We start from the raw sequence: 22,340 nt of genomic DNA, 5'->3' as shown, positions 1-22,340 counted from the left end.
AAGCATGTGCCTATATAAATATCCATAGACACACAAATTGTATATATACAATTTGTTATGACATAACAAATATTTTTAGGGACAATCATGTAGGCTTATGAGGTGGAGGAAGGAACTGAAACTTATATGACTACAAGTATTGCTTTAAAGTTGTTCTTTGTTTTAGATAAAGTCCTACAGAGAAACTTATATGGAACCAGCCAAAGTTTCAAAGTCACACTCTGATTCATTCTTTTTAGGTGACTTCAAGTAAACTTTGCTCATTATAATACAAAATGCTCCACCTAAAGGTGTTCCTGTCTGTGATGTATAACCTGAAACTAAGCATGTTCAAGAACGTTTCCACCCACCTCTGACCACTGGTCCTTTCTCTGTGAATATGTTACCCTTCCTATCTTTGGACATGCCCATTTGAGAATTATCTCCTCTGTGTGCCTCACTTGCTGCAGATAATAAACCTTTTTTTACTCTTTATTTACCTCCTAATCATTCTTAAAAGCTTTGCACTCACAAAGGGACAAACCCCTTGCTTAGGTTATGGTGCCTCTAAAGAAAGCAAGAGAAATTTTGCTTTGTTTTTTAATATAGAGAGTGTCGGGTCTCTGTCTGCCTCTCCCCTACATACCTCCTCTGCACATAATACTTTGGGTATCATCCCTTGCTGGATATTTGTCTTCAGCTTCTCACTCCAGAGGCTTCTGACATGGGTTCCTGCTTCTTCTGCTTTTACTACTAACAGCCCAGCCTCTGGAGTCGGCTTGAGTCCTAGCGGGGACTCCTTGTCCAACTTTTGATTGTGAAAAGCAGCTTTTGTCTTGAGACTTGTCGAGTCTGATTTCCTCTTGTGCTTTTTCCTCTTGGCTTTTTAAATTAAAGTGTTAGTCCCTGGAGTTGTATCTTTTGCCTGAAGCTGTCATCCTGTCCAAAGATAACAACATAGTATTTACCATTACAAAAAAAAAAAAGAGAGAGAGAGAGAGAGAAAATAACATGAGAAGGGTAGAATTGTTTGACCTATTAGTGATAGTGTCTTTTCATTCTAAAATAATAAACTGTTTAACTGATCGATTGTGCCAGGGTTTTAGTTTATAAATCCATTTCCACATCTGTGTGTTCCATTCACTTCACTGCGGTTTCAATAATAAAAGGACATTTTAATCAACACAAAGGGATTAATGTTTGGCTAAAATAGAATACCCATATAGACCCAGAAAAGTCTCTGTATAGTTAGATTCCTATGTTTCAAGAAAAAGAGCTCAAAAAAAAAAAAAACAGATTATAAGAATGGATCATTTCTGTTATTTAACTATTTTGTCCAGGATCTAATATGTTTAATTCAAGGGCATAGTTTATGAACTGACTACATATAGAAACCAATTTTAATTGTAGCCTCTTGGAAATCAAAAACTAAATCAATACCTCTTTATAGAAAATAAAATTTTACCAATTACACTTTTTAAATTTTATACAGACGTATGCTAGGTATATTTAGAAGAATTTTAATTGCAAACCAAGTACCAAAGACATTTTTACATGTAGTCATTTTTTAATCTGCATGCTTCTTTGTTTAATTTCATATTCTAAATATTTCTGAATGCATAACAAGCTGCATTGTCAAATGACAGGCTTAGAGGATGGAGTTATAATCTCTCTTACATATTTGAATGATAATGTCTAAGAATATATATTACAATTGAGAAAATAGGAGCCTAGGGAGATACTATTAACAGTGTTGATTATGAAGAAAGAAAATTCAGAGATGACATGAAGCGTATTATTCTATGCTTCATGAATCAGAGAAATACTCAGAAAAGAATACCTTGTCTCTAAAAATCAGTCTCAACTCTGTGCTGTTTCTCATGTTCTAAACAAGGTCAAAACTGGATAGTTAATCTTAACACTGAGTTTTTAAGATTAAGGATGACCATATCCGGAAATAAAAGTATTTTATTAGTAGTATTACACAGGAACAAGGCAAAAACCTGTACGATTCTAGAAAAGGAAAAAGAGTCGCACAGGTTACTATGATAACCAGCAGAATAGCTGATATCTAAGAAATTTAGTAACAAATTAAATAGTACCAGGAATTATGAAGCATTATGTAAGCAATGCCTCTTTAATGGGCACAATTTCAGTTATTTGTCCCAGCATTTAACATACAAAAACAGCTGGGTGATAGTATAATTGGCTAATGGTTGGGATTAAATTAATATACAACAAAAGTGTCCCTGAACAAGAAGGGTGAATAGTGTGTGTATGTGTGGCACACTCTATGACATTTGAGCTGGGAAAGCATGTAATGTCCTTTCCCAAACACAATCTAAGAGTAAATGAAGAAAGATAGAAACTCAAAGTCATTTCCCTATTACCACCAAAACCTGTCTAGAATCAAAGGCATTAAACTCAGCAAGCTGACGAATTGAAACCTGATAATAAAACCATCACCACCAGCATCATCTCCAGCTGTAACTCTTTATACCCCAATTCTGTATTTTCATCCTGTACATACAACATTTGCGGTAGTCTGACACATTGATCAAGATGGTTTATGTCCCTCAGAATACTGTCATTTCATAAGATCATCATGTTGACGATAGCAAGGGAAAGGAAAACATGCAATAGCACATCAGGGCTTGTATTATAAACTTGGAAGGTAAAAGTTCGAACTAATAATTTATTCCACATTATTTGTGTCAATGTGGAAAAGCAACTTAATCTACCTTGGATACAGTAGTTCATGTAAAATGAAGATAATAATAATCTCACAAAAATCTGAAAAATGATAGGAGATATGAATTTATAAACTAAAACCCTGCAGCATAAACTATCTCTGGCTGGGTCATTTTCCATACATGATACCTTTTTCAAATATTATTTTCTTGTTTTGAATGCATCTATCAAGCAATCAATATCCATTCTCTGTGCCCCTGCTCTACATTTCAAAAGAACATGACGCAACATTGGCACTTCAAGAAACAATTTGACATGGTGGAGAAACACCTTAGAGTTAACAGCATGGATCTTATTCCATATTAGGTGCCCCTGTGACCTTTGTGGACCTGTAGTCAGAATCTAATCAGCAGAAGCTGAAGGCAGTGCCCACAGTCTATTCTTGACCTAATTCATATACACTCTGGGCTTCTTTCAAATTGCATTTGTGTTTGTAGCTTGATGTTGAGCATCTGCCCTTTGAATGATGTTACTCCATCCCCTCCTCATAGCAATATTGGTAATAATTTTAGCAAATTAAAAGTTGATATTTTATGCAAAAATAAGCAAAACTGCCCAAGGGTCCTAAAATATTTGTTTTGAACCAATTTTGACATTTCACAACAACATTTTATTACTCTGCATGTCTTTAAATCTGAGTCAAGTTGGAAGTGCAAATCAGAGGACTTGATTGGTGCCATGCTGGTGGGAATGTTTATTTTCTTGACTTTTTCATTTTCTCAGCCCAATTTAAATCAGTTGGGAGTCAATTTCAACTCTGTGACCAATAAAATTGGTGTGACACACCCTGTTTTTGGAGTAACACTTTTAGATTAAACATGGAGATTGTTTTATAATGAAGGGTTGTTTCCAAGCATAGCCACATAGAAATTGTTCTAAACCCAGTCAAGTGAAAGAAGGGAGAGATGACATCTGTCATTGAATATGATGGCACCCAATTCATCTTTGCTTTATTAGTTGGATTTTGGAACAGTTGATCTACAGTATCACTTGGCCTTTTCATCCTGCAATGCCTGGCCTTAAATATTTCATAAACGTATGTCTGATCTCTAGTTATATCACTTCATGCAACAATTCTTCTCTATCTACTTAATAAATACCATTGGTTAAGATAGGGACTTGACCTATCTTTTCACAAGATCTCAGAAAAAGCAAGGCACTTAGCAATGCAGTGAGACCCTGTCTCTAACAATATACAAAAGAGGGCTAGGGATGTGGTTCAGTGGTCCAGTGCCCCTGAGTTAAATCCCCAGTAATCCACTCAGATGAAAAAAAAAGTAGGGGCTTGATTCATAAGATGTTATAAGGCATGATTTTTGTTTTCAATAGGAATAGTATGTTAAATTGAGAAGTGTAAAAATATTATTATTATTCTGTTTAAATGGGTTAAAATTAACATGCAAGCATTTATGGAAATAGAGAGGTGGGAATTCTGTATCACATAGGTTAGCAGGGATTAGGGTGACTATCCATACAGGTACTCTTTAAATTCCACTTTGAAGGATAAATAGTAAGAATTTAGAAGAAGGAAGGGTGGTAAGAAACTCATTCTAGGCACAGAGAATCGTTCTTTCTACTAGATCACTTTGGGTATGTTTCTTGGCTTCTCTGGATTCATTCATTGACAAATGGGAAATAAAACATTTAACACATTTTTTACTTACATTTGGAGTGGAATATAAAATTCCTGGTTCTGTGGCTGGTACCTGGGATTCAATGACAGATGTCATCTCTCCCTTCTTTTAGCCACAAATTATGTATATATTATGTTTTACCAAGGACTACTGCTAATCCCTAAAACAACTACTTTAGACTCCTAAATCATTCACAACCATATTATCCCCAGGACAAGAGAGAGCTATTTAGTACTCGATTTAAGGAACTTTAACTGGGAATTAACTAAGAATAATAGATGTAAGCCAAATGTCTATTACAGTTTCATTGCTGAGATTAGGAATTTAACATGCTTGAAAATTTCTCCAAGACATCAAAAAGCCGACATTTTCAGAGACACATCCATTTTTTACTCCTTTCTATGTTCAATGAAAGCTATGGCCTGGTACTTTCTTTAGATCATAATTTAGATGTCAATCTTTACTACTCTAAAATAGTGGCCCTGGAGTTTTAGCTCTACTTAAGACCAGCTTCCAAATATAATAAAAAATAGCTATGAAATCAGAAACCTCTTAGTAATTCTACTGGCTCACGGCAGGACCACTTGAAAAGTCACTCAATATAAGAAAGAAATAAAATGTGCAAGGTTCAGGAGGGAGTGCCAAAAATGAAGTTGAAATGGTTGGAAATATTGTTTTATACCACTTCATCTTTAACCCCTTTGTGACATTTCAATGAAAAGTTTTATTTGAATCTCTAAATTATATTCCATATAACATTGCCGCAAACTTTCTTGATATTTCTCTTAGGTGATTGATTTCCTATTGATTCATGGTTGTGATCTAGAACAGAGATCTACATGCACAGGTGTGGCTAATTAGATGCTTTCTCTTAGTACTATGATTCACATTCCTGAAACTTGACTATTTGTGCATTGAAGCATGATTTTTGCTACATAGTTCTTAAAACATTCATTAGAATTTACATTTTTTTTTCAGTAGAATCTTTATTTTCTTGTTTCTAATGGAAAAATCATCTAAAGTTTATATCAGGAGCTGCTGTTTTCTTGTGTTTTATAAGAGACCAAGAAAAGATTATGGATTTGGAATCAGAAAATTGAGTCAAAGTCACAGTCTCAATTTATCTAGTTTGATCATGTGATGGTTAATCTGGAATATCACTCAAAATGGATTGAGAGATGCACATGATTAAGAGAATCGCAGGTGTGCCTGTGGGAGTATTTCTAGAGATGATTGTCATGTATTGCAGTATTGTCATGTATTACTGAGCGAGGGAGTGTCCTGAATGTGGCTAATACTGTCCAATAGGTTGGGGGTCCAGATGGAATGAAATGAAGAAGGAGGTAGTCTCAGAAGATAATAGCTGAGTTCACCTTAAGCCAGGGCATCTCTTTCTGCCTCCATTACCAGGGATGTCAGACTATAAATTCTTCTCTAGTGTGGACTCTCATCAAAGATTCTGCATGGAGTTTCCAGAATTTCAGTCTCAGACTAGGGCTGTGTCATTGGTCCCTTATGCTCTGAGGCTTCAACTTATTGGACCAAGTACCTCTTGATTCCTCCAGTTTCCCAGCTAGCAGAGGGTCATGTGGGACTATCCATCATCTCATTATGTAAGTCACCCTAAAAACCCCCTTTTTATTAGGAAACATATACATATACTCTTGTTCAGTTCCTCAAGAGAATCCCAGTATTCCTGGCCTTGAGCAGCCCATTAATATTTTTTTCAATTTGATATTTAACATGTATTGAGATGATATATATATTTTTAAAGAATTTTACTACCATTGATGAGTAATAAGTACTATTAAAAGTGATATTTTATTTATGTTTCAGTCATAATGATGACAATGACTACACAGTTCATTAGTAAATTCCTGCCTCAGAACCTACTGAGTCATGATGTCCACTATTTTTACACTCTATTTAACTCCAACTACCATCTCTTCCTCCTTTCTTTGTATTTTCATGGTTTGGTTTTATTTTCTTTGTTGTTGGGAAGGGGTGTCATTGACTTGTTATCTATATGGTTATTTTGGTTTTGTTTTCTCCTGTTTCTTTATGCCCAGGTTATATCAAGTCTTATTTTGCTTCTGAGCCCAGTGTTCCTGATTCTGGAAGTCTTTCTCCCTTGTATCCTACGCACTGGAAATCAAGAAATCCTTCTAGATATTTCTGAAATAGAACTAAAAGCTTCCAAGTGAAATTTTGAATGTGTTTCTTAAAAGTAATTGCATCTACAACTCTTTGGGGAAATCATAGGTTTAGATCTTAAATGTGTTGGATCCTTCAGCACATAACATCTGCCAAAAGATCAGAACCCTACAGATATGGAAGTAAATAAGATGTGGTGTGTGTTGTTTTTGTACTGGAGATACTGGAGATGGAACCCAGCATTGCTTTATCACTGAGCTATATCCCCAGCCATTTTAATTAATTAATTAATTTTTTTATTTTGGGATAGGGTCTTACTAAGTTGTTTAGGACCTTGCAAATTTGCTGATACTAGCCTTCTACTTGCGATATTCCTGCCTCAGGCTTCCAAGATGCTAGGATTACACATGTGTGCCAACATACCCAACCAGATGTGGTTCTTATTCCAAGAAGGTCACAATTCCTTGAGGGGGGAAGGCCATTATGTCTGGCTAATAAAGGCTTTTGTAGATACTAATGGTTCTAGGTGCTCAGAGCAGGGTTATCAGACACCTAGGAAGTTAGAGAATGATTTGGTGGGGGCAATCTCTATACGAATATCTAATGGAAGAGAGAAGGAATTAATCAAAATGAGAAGACACTCGTAAGCAGAGGGAACAGCAAACAAGCAGCTCTTCCCATACAACAAGCTGTTTAATGTGTTTACAGAACAGAGCCCAAGAAAAAGTTTTCAGTGGTTGCCTGAAAATTATAGAATACAGAGAAAAGTCTTTCTTGCCCTGAGGATAATTTGCCATGTATATTACCTTCCCATAAATGAAGAGTTTTGGTTTTGTTCTGTGGCCACTTTATTCTTGTTGTTGAGTGAGTTTATGTTGTTCTGTCACTGATGTAATGACAACTGAGAACATGCACAAGGCTGCAGGAATGTGTGTACGGTGGAGAAGTGAAAATAAAATCTATGAGCCAACAGATCAGCGAAATGACAAGTGGTACAAAGAAGGCTCGAAATGCCACATTAATCTAGCAAAAGAATACTCTGTCAAGGTTTTGGATAGAAAGGAGTGTATTTATTAATCCATGACTTTGAGAACATTTGGGGCACAGAGTACCTTTCTATTGTTTTTCTTTTGGAAGGACCTTGATTTGCAAGAGAACTTGTGAATATTTCTATTTTGCATGTCTTCCATAGCAGCATGTGCATAATGGCATGACCTACCTGACGGAAACTGAAGAAGGGTAGGATGGCAGATGCGAAGATTCAATGATTCCTTGTCAAGTGTTTTAAGTAAGCAAAAATAAGATACATTTTTTTTTCTCTTTTACAACTTTACTTTTCTGTGCAACACTTGCTCAACAAAGTCCTTTTGGATCTTATTTTGGGATTATAGTGTGGTTGACAAATTGTGATTGAAAAACATTTGGCAGGGGGTTGGAGATTACTTTTTAAGCTATGCTACTGGTGAGATATAATGAAGATAGGATACTAAGATAATGTACTTTAATTAATAGATTTATCCTCTACTGTAGACATACATTTAAAGAGAGAAAATAAAGTCTGTAGCTATTAATACCAGCCAGATTGAAGTCACTCCAAGATGGAAATCAAATTTGTGAGCTCAATGTGTTTCATATCATTATTGAAAGATTTATAAAAGTTTATTAAAGACCTAATTTTATTTGTGGTTTGATGAATTATGTGATATACTTTTTGACAAAAAAACATAAAAAATATTGAACACCTACAATTATATTAACTTTGGAATTTGCTCTTAAAAGAATGTACATGGGCATACACACACACACACACAAAACGCCTCTCTTCAATGATTTAACTCAGTACATGAGGCATAAATAGATATGTTATAATAACACTTTAATAGACACATATCATAAATTTTTATTTGATGAATTACAAAAATAAGTGCTATGTACAGTAATATCACACAAGAGGACATGATCTGAACTCAGAAGAGAAATTCAATATAAATGGCCTCTAACATGATATATATAGATTTAAATATTTACAGGATTAACCCAACCAAAAACATGTCCTCAGAGGTTTCCAGAGGATTTATGACATGCTTTGCCATTGTCTGTTAATCTATTAATCTTTTCACAGGATTTTGGCTCCTTGAAGGCAGAGATTACATTTTAATGACTCTTAGTGTTCCAAATACCTGACTCTGAACTAAGCATATAAAATGCGTGAGGGGCTGGGGCTGTAGATCAGTGGTAGAGCACTTGCCTAGCACATGTGAGGCACTGGGTTCAATCCTCAGCACCACATAAAAATAAATAAAAAGAATAAAGGTATGCTGTTCATCTACAAACTACAAAAAACAAATTTTAGAAAATGTGTGAGTGACTGTGTCTCCTGCAGACAGAAAAGGGGACACCATTATTATTGCAGTTGGTAATTGCCTTTGTCCAATAGCATGCAAAATATGACATCAGATAGTGACATCAAATAATGACAGACTTGGGCAACATGCTAGCTTCCCAGTTCTCTCTCAAAAATAAGAAAGGTATTTCCGGTGAGGGTAAAGCATTCTAAGAGAAAGGGATGGCTCTGAGAAATTCTAGGATCGTCACTGTGGATTGAACAAATACTAGACATCACAGTTCTCCTGGCTTTCTTATTGTGTGAAGATGATATAGTGTAAAGAACTGGAATATCTCAGATTCTTTTACAGGGCAGATTATAGAGAATCTGATCCACTCAGCAGATGTGGACCTCTGGGTAACAGTGATTCCCAGGTAACATTGGGAGACAGTTTCCAAGGTCTTCCTTAAGATTCTGGTAGTCTTTGGCTTAGGATAGGTCAGAATTGAAGCACACGTCATTTCCAGAAGAGCCAAGGGCCAGCTGCCTAGTGTGTTAAAAGAGATACTACTGGGTTAAGAATGTGAATTCTGGTACCTAAACTCTACTCTAGCTTTAGAAAGCTGTGCAGTTCTCTTGCTTGCAGAATGAAAGGTGGTGGTCTTCACTCACCCTTCTAGATAGATCCAAAATTGCTCTATGATTCTGTGAAGAAGCAAGATGATTCCTACGGAAATGATAAAGAAAGGAAGTGGGAGCATGTGTTGTGGATGGACCCCTCTCTTCTCTCCTGGAGGCGCCTCCATGTCATCCAAATGTAGATGGAACTAGCAGTTGAAAGTGGGATAAGCTGGTTAATAACATTGATTTTGGAATAAAGAGTAGCTAGCTTCTAGGATCAAAGAGTGAATCTACCCTTAGTCGTTGAGCCTATAAATTGTAGAAGAAACCTACCTCTCTGGGCTGAGTGATAAACAGGTTCATAAAAATAAGTGCCTACCTCTGAAACACAGGAAGGACATTGACAATACTGCTTGACTTACGATCCTTGGTATGTCCACACCCTTTACATCCTGTATCACTTTAATCACCTCCAGACTGTTATGGTTTCAATGGGAGGTGTCCCCCAAAAGCTCATGTGTGAAATAATACAAGAACATTCAGAAATGAAATGATTGTGTTATGACAGCCTTAACCCAATCAGTGAATTAATGGGGACAGACAGAGTGGTAAGTGAGGGCAGATAGGGCATAGCTGGAGGTGGGTTATTGGGGGCATGCCTTTGGATTATATATTTGGTGAGCTGAGCTTAGTTTCTCTCAGTGCCCTAACCATCATGGGAGCTGCTTCCCTCCACCACACTTTTCCACCATAATATTTTGCCTCACCTGAGACTAAGGAAAGGATGACTATGGATTGAAAATTTGAGACCATGAACCTCCCAAACAAACCTTTCCTTCTTAAAATTGTACATGTCAGGTCTTTTAGTCACAGCAGTGAAAAAGCTGACTAAAACCCAGACCGATTCTAGGATGAAAATCAACTAATTTAATCCTGTTAAAACAAAGAAGGAAAAATGTGGCTCTCCTGTGTGTGGTAAGGACAGAAGAGAGCCATTTTTTTTTTTTTTTTTTTTTGCTGAACATAGTTATATCATATACTTGAGGGTTATTACTTACACTCTAAGTTTTGGGGTTCCTTTAATATGTTGTTGCCTATCAAAACATCATCAGAAGGAACAGGCAGGGCCCAAAAATGTGGTGGGGGGGCTGTGATATAGTTTGGAAAAACCAAGCAAACAGACAACAATAACAACAAAACTCCTGCAGCTCAGACATAAACTCCAATGGTCATAGCCACTCATTTCTTTGTCATTACTGATGGTGATCAGTGAAGCCACTCTTTATGATCTCTTTGTCCCACCTGTATCCAACATTTTCCTCATAACATAGTCAATGTAATCAACCCCAAATGTTTTAGTTAGCTCTTTCATTACGGTGAACAGAAGACCCAGCCAGAACAATATAGAGGATTTTGGCTTCTTTTGGTTTCAGAAGTTCAGTCTATGGTCAGCCAACTCCATAGCTCCAGCCAAAGATGAGGCCAAACATCGTGGTGAAAGATGTGGCAAAAGAAAGTAGCTGAAGACATGACAGCCAGGAAGCAGAAGGAGAGCTTCTCTCACCAGGGACAAAATATAAACCTAAAAGTCATGGCCACAATGGGCGTACTTCCTCCAGCCATGTACTTTCTCTAGTTATTGCAAATTTAACCCAGATCCATGGATGAATCCACCAATTAGTTCACACCTCTCATAATCTCCCCTCTGAGAATTCTTGCATTTTCTCACATGAACTTTTGGGGGACACCTCATATCTGAACCATAACACCAACATAATTTCCCAACACAAAAGAGAACAAAAGCCCAACTCCCATCCATAACTGAGAAGGAGTTGCCTCCTGTGGTCCTTGGCTTCTTCTTGGTCTTAGAGTAACCAATTTCCCTGCCGCCCCATGACAGCTTCACTGAACTTGAGAGCTGTTCCTCCAACATGTTAAGCCAGCTCTTCTCTATCATTTACTACATTCAACACCCTGTTGTATGTGGTTTGCAGAATTCTCATTTTCTGATTATCATCCAGCAATTAATTCATTTATTTGTTGACTAACTAGTGTGTTTTTCATAATCGATGAAGCTCTCTGAAGGTAGGGGCTTATCAAATTTATTCACTGCACTATCAGAGGTGACCAAAACAGTGCATATATTCAATTAATATTTGCTGAATAGATACAAGAACGGATAAATGCTTATGTTAGAACTGCTGTACCTTACTTCATATTCAGATAACCTGTTCCTCATTAGCCCAGCTTTAGGACAACTTATTTGGCACATCTGGGAAACACAGAAAGAATTAAACTTAATTGATTAAAGGTGATTCTCTACCTGGCTTCAGAATAACATTACTTGTAGAGATTTTGAAATCTGCCTGCTTGTGCTCCATTCACCAAATAAATAAGAATCCCTGTAGGTGGATTCTAAACATGGACTACAACAAACAAAATGAACAAACACAATGAACTCTTGTTTCTAACATGCAGTTAGATATGCCAATGGTTTACCTTGCTCATCCCCGAAAGAGCTGTAATCTGCTTTTTAAATTGTGTGAAATAACGTTTAGAAATAAAGTTTCAAAGTTTTTAATTTGTATTCTGCAGGAATCCACAAAGAGTAACAGACTAGAAAAGATGTGGTTTTTAACTGAAATAGGAGAGAAAAGGGAGTCTGAAATTTGACCTCAATTCAGTTGAATTGTCCACTTCAGATATCCTGTCCTTGATTTTGTTATGCCTTTCATTACACCTTTGAGTCTTTTGCAGCTGGTCATTGCCCTGTGATCTCTAAACTGTTTGTTCTGCTTTTGGCTTTCTTTCAAGATTTGGAGGGTTTCCTTTACTAAGCATTGCTAGACAGTTAGAGTGCCTTGGATGACAGTTGCATTGTGCTTTATCATGTTTCAGGCAGATAAACATTGATATGATTTGAATGGGGGTTGTGTAGCAAGGCAGAAAGAACTGAGATGTTTGCAGGAGCTACGGCAACGACCAATGAGACAATAAAGTGCAATTGAATTTAAGAAACAAAGCGAGAGAGAGAGAGAGAGAGAGAGAGAGAGAGAGAGAGAGGACCAATATATGTGGAGATTGCAAAACAGGCTTTTGTTATCTCAGCATCTGGTTTTTCTCTCAAAGTTCCCAATCACATAAATTCCCTTCTCCATGAGTATACACATTGCTTTATATTGACTTTGAAGGTGGAATTAGTTACATTTACATATTAATCAATCCAGATGCAATGGGCCACTGTAATTACCTACCATTTGGAATCCAAATTCTGCTGATTAGAATTCTGAAATGACAATTTATAGGAAGAACATAACAATTCAAAACGATTTCCTCAGGAGAATCTTCTCATTATTAATTATTAGCTAAAGTTGCTTCCCAAGAGCTCTCCAAAGGAGGATGGAAAGGGAAAAAAAATAAAAAACTTCATAAAGAAGCAGACCAAGATATATTGATATAATTGTAGTTAATGTGCTATGAATGATGACCAAAGAGCACTTTTTTTCTATCTCTTATTAAAAGAGAAGAGAGCTAAATTAATTTTAAATATCTGTGAGAAAATTATAAAGCAGAAAATTGCAAACAGACACTGCTGGGCATGACACCTTGTCTCTTTTGTGACATGAACCTGTTTAGAGGCTAGCTCCCTGTACCATGACCATGTCTTTTCCCCAATTACTCTTTGGCCATACTACTTAAAATCAGAGAGATACGATTAATTCGTCTCTGCTGTGCTCTGAAAAGACACACTGCAAAGAGGCTTTGATCTGATCTCACAGGGAGCTCTCCTTATGGTCCAACTGTACTGAGCTGGAATCCGAGCAAAGGCTCATATGATTATATGTGTCATTGTTAATTGTGCACAAATGTCAGTGTTCATTAAGAACAAAGGGAAATGTGGCATTGCAGCCAGGGCTTAACTTTCTCATTAACCATATAACAATAAGTGGTACTTGTAATACAAAAGTCACCATGCACTCTCATGGAGAGGAACATATTTCGTTTTGTTTTTTTTCTTTCTTTTGTGGTTGTATTCTTTCAAAGTCATAATACGAGATAGAGGTCTGAAAAATTTACTAGAAAGCCATCTGGCATTATTAAGTAGGCATTGCAATGTAATTAATTTAGGAGTATGCCATTTGCAGGAAAGACACCTGCAATAAGCACAATTCAAATAACTGTTGGTGATTTGTGCATTTTCCTCTCACTGGTGATTATGGGCTGTATTTTTGTTTGTTTGTTTTGTTTTGTTCCATTTGAGACTATCATGCACATGATCTTCTCCTGCCCCCAACCACTCCCAAAGCTTTTGTGACTGATTTCTAAGCCTCTTTCAGCAATACCTGGTACCTATCTCTGCCACTTACCCTCATCCCCATAACAATGGGAGAGAGCTGCTTCGAAGCATTGCCCTGCAAACCTGTGATTTGGCAAATTTGAAGGAAGCACTTTTCTTGATGACAGCAATGAGTGATCCAAGCTCCTAAGTATAGAGATGCACCTGGGCTATCCAGTGAAATTCATCTCACCCTGAAGAATCCAGGGTGGGTATTGTGATGAGCTTCTTGTAAAAAAAAAAAAAATGTTTTTATTTTGAATGCTTTGGTTCCAGTTATAAAAAATGAAAACGAATATCATCACATCCGGTTCCAAACTCAGCCTGAAGTCACACCAATGAAATGAATAGGTTCTGGGGTAGGTGGGGTGAAGGTGGGAAAGTGGGACTTAAAAGATCTGTTACTTTGGAGAGAAAATATTGCCAGCCAAGATTTTGTCCATGAAGGGATATAAAACGAGATAACTTTGAAGATAGTCTTTGAATGCCCAAGTACAAAAAATGGGAGAGCAAAAGCTTTCTTGTAACTCAACCACCATGGTGATTAGGACTAGATATATATTTTTTTTCTCAAATGACACGTCAGGCTGTCTACAATCTTGGGGTGAGATTTAGGGGTCAAAAGAGGTGATCCATGATAAACAGCAAAGGAGATGGCATGTGCAACAGGGGCTGAGTTTCTTAGGCTGCAGAAATAGTTTTAGGAGTGACTGTCTCCTCTTGCACTCAGAAGGAAAGAAAGGAATTATGCATAGTGTTATCATCAGGGTGTCTAGTTGGGTTCAAGTCTTTGGTGCCCTAAACAAAGAATTGAACAAGAACACTCACAAGTAACAAGCAAAGTACAAATTTATTGAAAGGGAAGGTGGAATAACACTCCATAAGGCAGAGCAGAGTGGGCTGAGCAAGAGAGAGACACTCAAGCCCCAATGTCTGGAAATTAAGTGTCACAGCTGAGCTGTGAGGCATGCTCTTCCTTATATGGATCTGATTGAAGACCTATCCCCTTGGCCCCCCATTGGTTACCTTATTATACCTAATTAGAATATTGTCCAAATTTTCCCTCACTGGTTACTTTAGAAAACTTAATTAGAATATGGCCCACTTGACTCCCATTGGTCATTGTGGCAGGGGTTGACATAGTTATAAGTCCTTACTGGTGAAAGTTGCCATTGGTAATGAGGCTTATCTTAAACAGGGATATCACTTGCTGCACTGTTTTGTCCTCCAAACAACATACTTTGGACACTTTCCCTGTGACATCTTGGTGTCCCTGCACTATTACCTACCAATAGGGAAATCAGGACTATTCTAAGGTTACTAAGGCTGGGGTGATTTAAGAACCAGATATCAACTGGAGGCATTGGAATTAGAAAAGAGATAAAAAGAAAAAAAATAGGAGAAGAGAGAGAAGAAAGAAGTGGAAAGGAAAGGCTGGGTGAGGAAGAAGACAGGAAGGAGAAGAGAGGGAAGGAGAGGAGAAGAAAGAGGGAAATGGAAGGAGAACAAAGGGTCTCCCATTAACCTAAAATAGTTGCTTCATTGTATTGTTTCATTTCTCAACAAACCTTTTCAAATATCTCTTGTCTCATCCATTTAGCTTGATGATACTATGTTAGCCACATGAACATTGCACAATGTATGAAAAGCTCCAGATTGGACTATGGGATGCTGAATTTTGACTCTGAGCATAGAGGGCAGAGGTAATGATGACTCAGCTGCAGTCACCAGCCAGTTATGTGGATAGTATTTGATGATATGAGTACACTTGAGTAAGAGTTTTAGAGAATAAAATTGAAAGGGGAGGTCACACTGAATTCTGTGATTTTCACTTAAAAGATGTGTATGTTAAAAAAACGATCTAGAAATAAGCCAGAGAGATAAAAGAAAGGGTTATAGGGGAAAATCAGAAGCATATCTTATACAAAGGGCAGAAAGTAATAGTCATGTATGTCATGTATATCAGAAACCATACAAAAGTAAACTAACTGACAAATACTGACTGCATGTTACACTATGGTATCATTGAGGATTTCTACTTTTGGAACTTTGGGATATATATATATGCCTTTTTTAAAGATGAGGAAATTTATAGAAGTGGATAAAATGAAGAACTTTGTTAGGTAGAACTTGACATGGGCAACACCATTTTGAAACATGTCATATACCTTAGAACAAGAGTCACCTCACAGTCATTCTGACTCAGCCCGAAGTAAACCTCAGACAATACTCCATCATCATGCAAAGAAAGGAAATTGCTACCTAGGACTGGAATTCTGAAGATGCCTGGTTCAGCAGGGAACAGTAATCACCTCAAAGAATGGAGGTGACGACCACAAGACCCTTCCCTGACAAACCACTAAAAGTAACCTAACTGCAAAAATTTCCCCATTCCCTAATGTTTCTATATCTACTCCAAGATGTAAGGGGAAGATGGGTCTCAGTCTCTGCTGCCCTGCCCAACCGGTTTATCCACAATAAACCTATTTCTATTGAAATACCTGTTCTATTTCCTTCATTAGCTTCTATTCTTGCATATTTTGGTATAGTTAATATAATTTTAGCCTCAAAAGTCATTTCATTAATATTAAATTTATTTTAAAAATGTCACACTGAATCAGGATATTTAAGTGTGCTCCTTTTGGATGTTATGTCAATATTAACAATAATATGACAATAATTACTGTTTCTTCTATTTCATTTGACAGGAAATCAATACTGAGAGCATTTTCACTTTTGAGGATGATGTTGGGCTTTTAATAGGCATAAAAACTGCAGGTTATTAGTGAGGGTTCTTTAGGTGTTCTGTAGATGGCCTAAACCTGACTTCATCAAACACTACTTATATGATTTTGGTTGATCATCACAGAATGGCAAAAACAGAAAGATATGATAAAGCAAGCAAAGACAATCGATAATAAAGAACTTACCTCATAGAGCTTTTGTGAGAATTTCAACCAAATGATGCATGCATTCAGGAGAATAAGAATAGGGGAATGTAAGGGTGATTGAGAGAGAGAACTTACATCACTTATTAGAAATTTTGAATTTATTTGTTATGTAGATTAGGTCTCCATGTAGAATTTCCTAGGAAAGGCATTCTGTTGCTAAAAAAGAAATAACAACTTTGTGATTTTTAGAAAAACTAAAAATAAGCTATACCTGCTAAGTCCTTCTCTATATCCTCCACTTATAATTCAAAATTTATTTTGACCAAATTAAGACTTTTTCAATGAATTTTTGAATAGTGTTATAGTTCCCATTTAAAAAAAACAATATGACTATCCACAATATTACAAATTTCGATCTGCTCTATCAATATAGGATCATTTAAGGCACTTGTATTTAATAGTATACCTTGCCCAAATTTAGAAAATAATGGCTTAAACCAAACAAATTATTTTGAAAATGTAGCCAGTGACTTCTCTTAATTTCTACAAATTTTTTGAAGGAAAGAAAACACTTTGAATTTTTCTAGATATTCCTTTTTCATTTCAAACCCAGTTTATAAAGAAATGAAAAACTATTGTAAGGATTAACATGCTTTTCCTTTGTACTCCCAGGCATAATAATATTACTCTCACAGCAAGCCTTTCTGTGATTCCTTCCATGGACAGGATGCTATGCTACCCAATGAGGTACTTAATTTGATTCAGATTTTGCAAGGGCAGAAACTTGAAGTAAATTACCCCCAAATTCAAATAGCTAGTATGTGACTAATGTATCACTCAATGCCAGATCTTTCATATCTATAGACTATTACCAAGAATTTCTGTTCTGTTCAGACCATCCCTTCTAATAACCCCTCTGCTTTTTCCTGGGTGGCACTGTTTTTAGTTTAAGAAAGAGGGAAGACTGATATATTTATGCTTGCTCTTAATCTGAATATTAGTATAGTTTTCATGGAAGTTTTCCTACAAGTTAAGGATCTCCTATGTAAGTGTTTTTGATGTCTTGAGTGCTAAAAGTGTAAGACAATGATACATACTGCCTATGTTCAGCTCTTGACCTTGCTGACATTTCAGATGTTATATCTTTTTGGAAAATAAGCAAACACACACCAAAAAAAAAAAAAAACCTTGAAGTATAACTGTTGTTCCTTTCTCAAATTCTGTAACCCATAAGAAACACTTTAAGGATAAAAATAAATAAAAAGATCAACATAAAATATTATGATGAAGGAGATGATAGAAAGGTTTACAAATTGTTTTTGTTTTTTGTTTGTTTGTTTTATAGGAGATAAAGATAAAACAAGAAGACTCTTCAAAAGAGGCAGCCTATGAAACACGTCTTTAAGTCTAAGGAAGTAGTTTCTAAATTGAAATAAAAGGAAGAGAATTCCAGATGTAGAGAGAGTACATGATAAACCAAGGAGGCATGTGTGAGCATATTCTGCTGGAACACACCTGGGCAATTATGGAAGGAGAATGGTATGCCTAGGGAAAGAGAGATGGCAGGAGATGAAGCTAAAAACATTGCTTGGAATCACATTGGGAAGAGCTTTACATTCTAGGCCAAGGTGTCTACACTTCATTTTGTAGGATGTAGACAACCATCCTAGGGTCTCCAGCATGAGCCGACTATGATCACACTGATTTAAAAAGAGACATCCAGCATTATGTGGAAAATGGATTACAATAAAAAGAAATGAGAAGGAAGAGAAAAAATGATCAAGTTCTCCTCTTAAGAGTAAAGTGGCATTTTTATTGGGTAAAATATTGATTTATCTAGTTGAGCCCTATCTTGTAGCTTTGGACGCTCCTTGTCTTAGTTTTAAATGTGAGCTCTGCTTTGAAAATGAAAGCCTTTTAGCTAGCTTCTTACCAATTTTAATGAAATAAAAGCTAATTTATAAGAATAAACAATCATGTTAATGCTTGAAAATATAAGCTTTTTGAAAAGCCCAATGGATAAATTCATAAGCAATGCAAGGATACTAAAATTGCTCATGTCCATAAAGGAGTTTCAGAAACAGGCTGTTTCATATCTAAAGACTGATCTGTGTGGAAACACTAATATAAGTTAGGAGTCAGGCAAAATAATGTGCCCCATATAATGGATCAAGCTTCTACTGAATTTGTGGCCAAAGATGGGTCAGAGTCAAAAATAGACTTCATATTTGAAAATTATAAGCTTCATTACAAAACATGCAACCTTGTCTCTAAAATAGAAACAATCTATAAAGTATGAACAATCCACTCATACTGTGAGGCAGCTATAAGCATGCTTTCATATTGGATGAATAAGAAGAGTTAAGTATTGCCTGTTACCACCTGTCCAAGGCTGCTATTTTGCCTGACTTCTGTTTCTTTTGGATTTATGAACATAGGGCATTCTAGCTTAAATTCTGTCTTCCTTTTAGCATTGTTTCATACAATGGAATTTTTGCTCTAAACAGCTGAAGCATCAAGATACTTATTTGCCTCCCTAAGCCTGCTCAAGGGCATATATTGATGAGCCTCTGTGATCTTTTATATGTGGCATAGAAATCCAGTTTTCTCAGTGTGAACCATTTGCTGTCCACTCCAACTACTCCATCCATGTTAAGCACTTAGCATCTCTGGCTTAGATTTCATAGAAAGCTTCTTCACATCAATGTTTATAGCAGTTCAGTTCACAGTAGCCATATTATGGAAGCAGCCAATCAACAGATAAATGGATAAAGCAAATTACAAACACACACACACACACACACACACACACACACACACACACAGGGATTTTACTCAGTCATAAAGAAGAATGAAACTATGGCATTGGCTGGGAAATGGATGAAATTGGAGAACATCATGGTAAGTGAAATAAGCCAGACTCAGAAAGTCAAGGGTTGAATATTTTCTCTCATATGTGGACAAAATAGACCAAAATAAAGAAAAAAGTGGGGATCATATAAAAATAGAAGGTTATTGAAGGGAATATTGGAAGGGGATTGAGGGGAAAGGAGGAGGGATGGAGAGGAACAGTGGAATGATTCTGACCAAACTATCCTATGTACGTATATGAATATTCCACTGAGAATTTCTCCTTTATGTATACTTGTAATGCACTAATTAAGAATGAAAAAACTATGAATAAATAGAAAAAAAGATGAATAGAGTAGATGAAAGGGAACAGGGGAAGAAGTAAGGGGGGGAAGGGGGAAAATACTAGGGACTGAATTAGAGCAAATTATATCCCATGCTTGTATAATTATGTCAGAATGAACTCCAATATTATGCACAATTATAATATACTGATCAGAATTTCTTCCCTCTTAAAATGGAGAAAACACCCTTTACCTTAGGCTTTGTTATCCTGCATGTACCTCTTTGGGCCCATTTCGTCCCTTTCCTCCTATGCTCTTGTTACATGGATCTTTCTTTTTATCATGATAACTTATGTCCTAAGGCCTTTTGGAGCTTCTGTCATATTTCTGTCTTAAATATTCTTTCCTTGCTTATTTACCTGTATAAACCTCACCCACCTTTTGATATGAGATGGAATGCTACTTTTCATGATGAAAGCCCTCTACGATTTCTTGCAGTTCTTCAAACCTTCCCTGTACAGGTTTGCCTGACTTTGTAGACCTCTTTTTTTGATGCAAGGTGTTGTGATTTATGGAAATGTGACTAACTGAGATATGTCTATTTTCCTTACTAGGCCACAAGTTTCACAAGGGCTGGGACATCTGCTTCTGCTCCCAGGATTTTTTCCCCTGTTCCTACTTAGGCACACAACAGTGTTTGACCTAAATTGAATATCCATCAAAACATCTTTGAAATCTTTAGAAAAATAAATGAGCAAAAGGATGCTAGGCTACTAGACTTGAAGTCTTAACTGTATTCTTCTCTCACAATTTACTAATCCTGTGATTTCAACTAAAAAGAGAATTTCCGATTTTCTATCCTTAGATGTAAAACTAATAAAATACTGTCTTTTGGGCAAAGTACTATTTGAAAACTAGAGGAAAAAAAAAACAAGTGTGTGTGGGGGAGAGGGGCATGGGATTGTGAATAAAAATCTAGCCCTGAAATGTAGTAGTCACTCAGGGTCAAGGCTCAGTTTCTCCAGATCAGATTCTGAGATGTATCATGGGGCTCAAGATGTTCATTAGGGCTCATTGTATGTGAAAGGAAGAAGGAGTCAAGCAAGCCAGGCAACACCTCAACAAGCCAATGCTGTCCTGTAATGGATTAAAATGGCTTGACCTCTGTAACCTGTCTCACTGAGTCCTTGGCTACAGGTACCCAGCAAAGGTTAGAGATCAGTGGATCAGATTCCTGGAGTCAGACAGAGGCTGACCCTGCTGGAGCCGAGCACATCCATTGCTGTTGGATGTCAAATCCTTCCCTGAAGTGTGGTCTGTCCAGTGCATCTCCATATCTAGAGTCCACTCAGTATTCTCATTCTTGTGGTCCTTTGGTCAGTCCATCGATCACTCTTATGAAATGCTCAGATGGACACCCTGCCTTTTACAATTGTTCAAAATGAGCAGTCAAAAGTACTGGCGTTAAATCTTTCCTGATCAATGACACATGTACCCAAGGAACAAAGAAGAAAGTGATAGATGCCGAGAAGAGGGAATCGGAGAGAAAAGTGTCAATTAATCTCAGGCTGGAGATCATGCAGCCTAGTGGGATGTGAATGGCTTTGTTTATTATTTATCAGGAGACAGGGGTGCTGACTCCACCACCACAGTCAGTTATGGACATCTTCTAGGCACTTTCTGTGTGTCTTTCTGAAATTTGAATAATGTATAAATGAACTCATTTAAATGGAAGAAAAAGAAATGGAACCCATACTGATTTAAATTAATTTTACTATAAATACATGCAATCAACATAAAACTAGTTAGAAACTTATAATAAACAACCATAAAACCACAGATTTATAATTAATTATACACAAAATTTGTAGTTATCCCTACCCAAAACTACACATTAGTAAAATTCACATTAGAAAGCATGAATTTTTTTGACAACTGCTATTCTTTTGCTGTAATAAAGTTCAAGCTTGCCATGTGATTTTTAGGGCAAGTATCTTTTGCAATTGTAACATCACTTCTACCTTGTACACTTGGGGAATCAAATACAACCATTCTTCTCTATTTGAATCACTATAAAACTTTTGTAGTTGTAGCATGGTATGAGCAACCTGACCTTCATTTGACACATGTGTATCACTGAAGTAGTGTAGAAATGCCACAGTTGTGTCTTCATTACTAAAGATTAAAACATTGTTACCTATTACTGACAATTTTATAAGCAGTAATGTAAATATGAGTTCGGAGATCTTAATAAAAATTTGTCAACTTTCCATTCAGATTACTCATAATATATCAACAATGATGTTTCCTAAGCTACTGTTTTCAAATGAAAATAATTTTGAGTGATTTTTTTAGAGTACTATTTTTAGATTTTGTGGCATGTATTACTAACAGTATTCAATATAATTTCCACTTCATCTTTAATTATAGATTCATCCTTTTTATTTATTTTTTCCTGTTGTTACTGGGAATTGAACTCAGTGGCACTTAACCACTAATTAGCCATTGGGCCAC

At 36.5% G+C, this 22,340-nt stretch overlaps 1 long non-coding RNA gene across 1 annotated transcript; it reads right to left on the bottom strand.

The window, feature by feature from the left end:
- Positions 1-8,375: 8,375 nt before the first annotated feature.
- LOC120885063 (uncharacterized) lies at positions 8,376-17,846 on the bottom strand. The gene is made up of 2 exons (XR_013430938.1): positions 16,732-17,846; positions 8,376-9,671 (listed from the first exon to the last, which is right to left on the bottom strand). It is a non-coding gene; the product is annotated as an uncharacterized LOC120885063 (long non-coding RNA).
- Positions 17,847-22,340: the final 4,494 nt, after the last annotated feature.

The sequence above is a fragment of the Ictidomys tridecemlineatus genome, chromosome 15 (genome assembly GCF_052094955.1).
Source record: "Ictidomys tridecemlineatus isolate mIctTri1 chromosome 15, mIctTri1.hap1, whole genome shotgun sequence".
NCBI lineage: Eukaryota > Metazoa > Chordata > Mammalia > Rodentia > Sciuridae > Ictidomys > Ictidomys tridecemlineatus.
The sequence above is the reverse complement of the archived record's forward strand: the minus strand, read 5'-3'. Positions and strand labels throughout refer to the sequence as shown.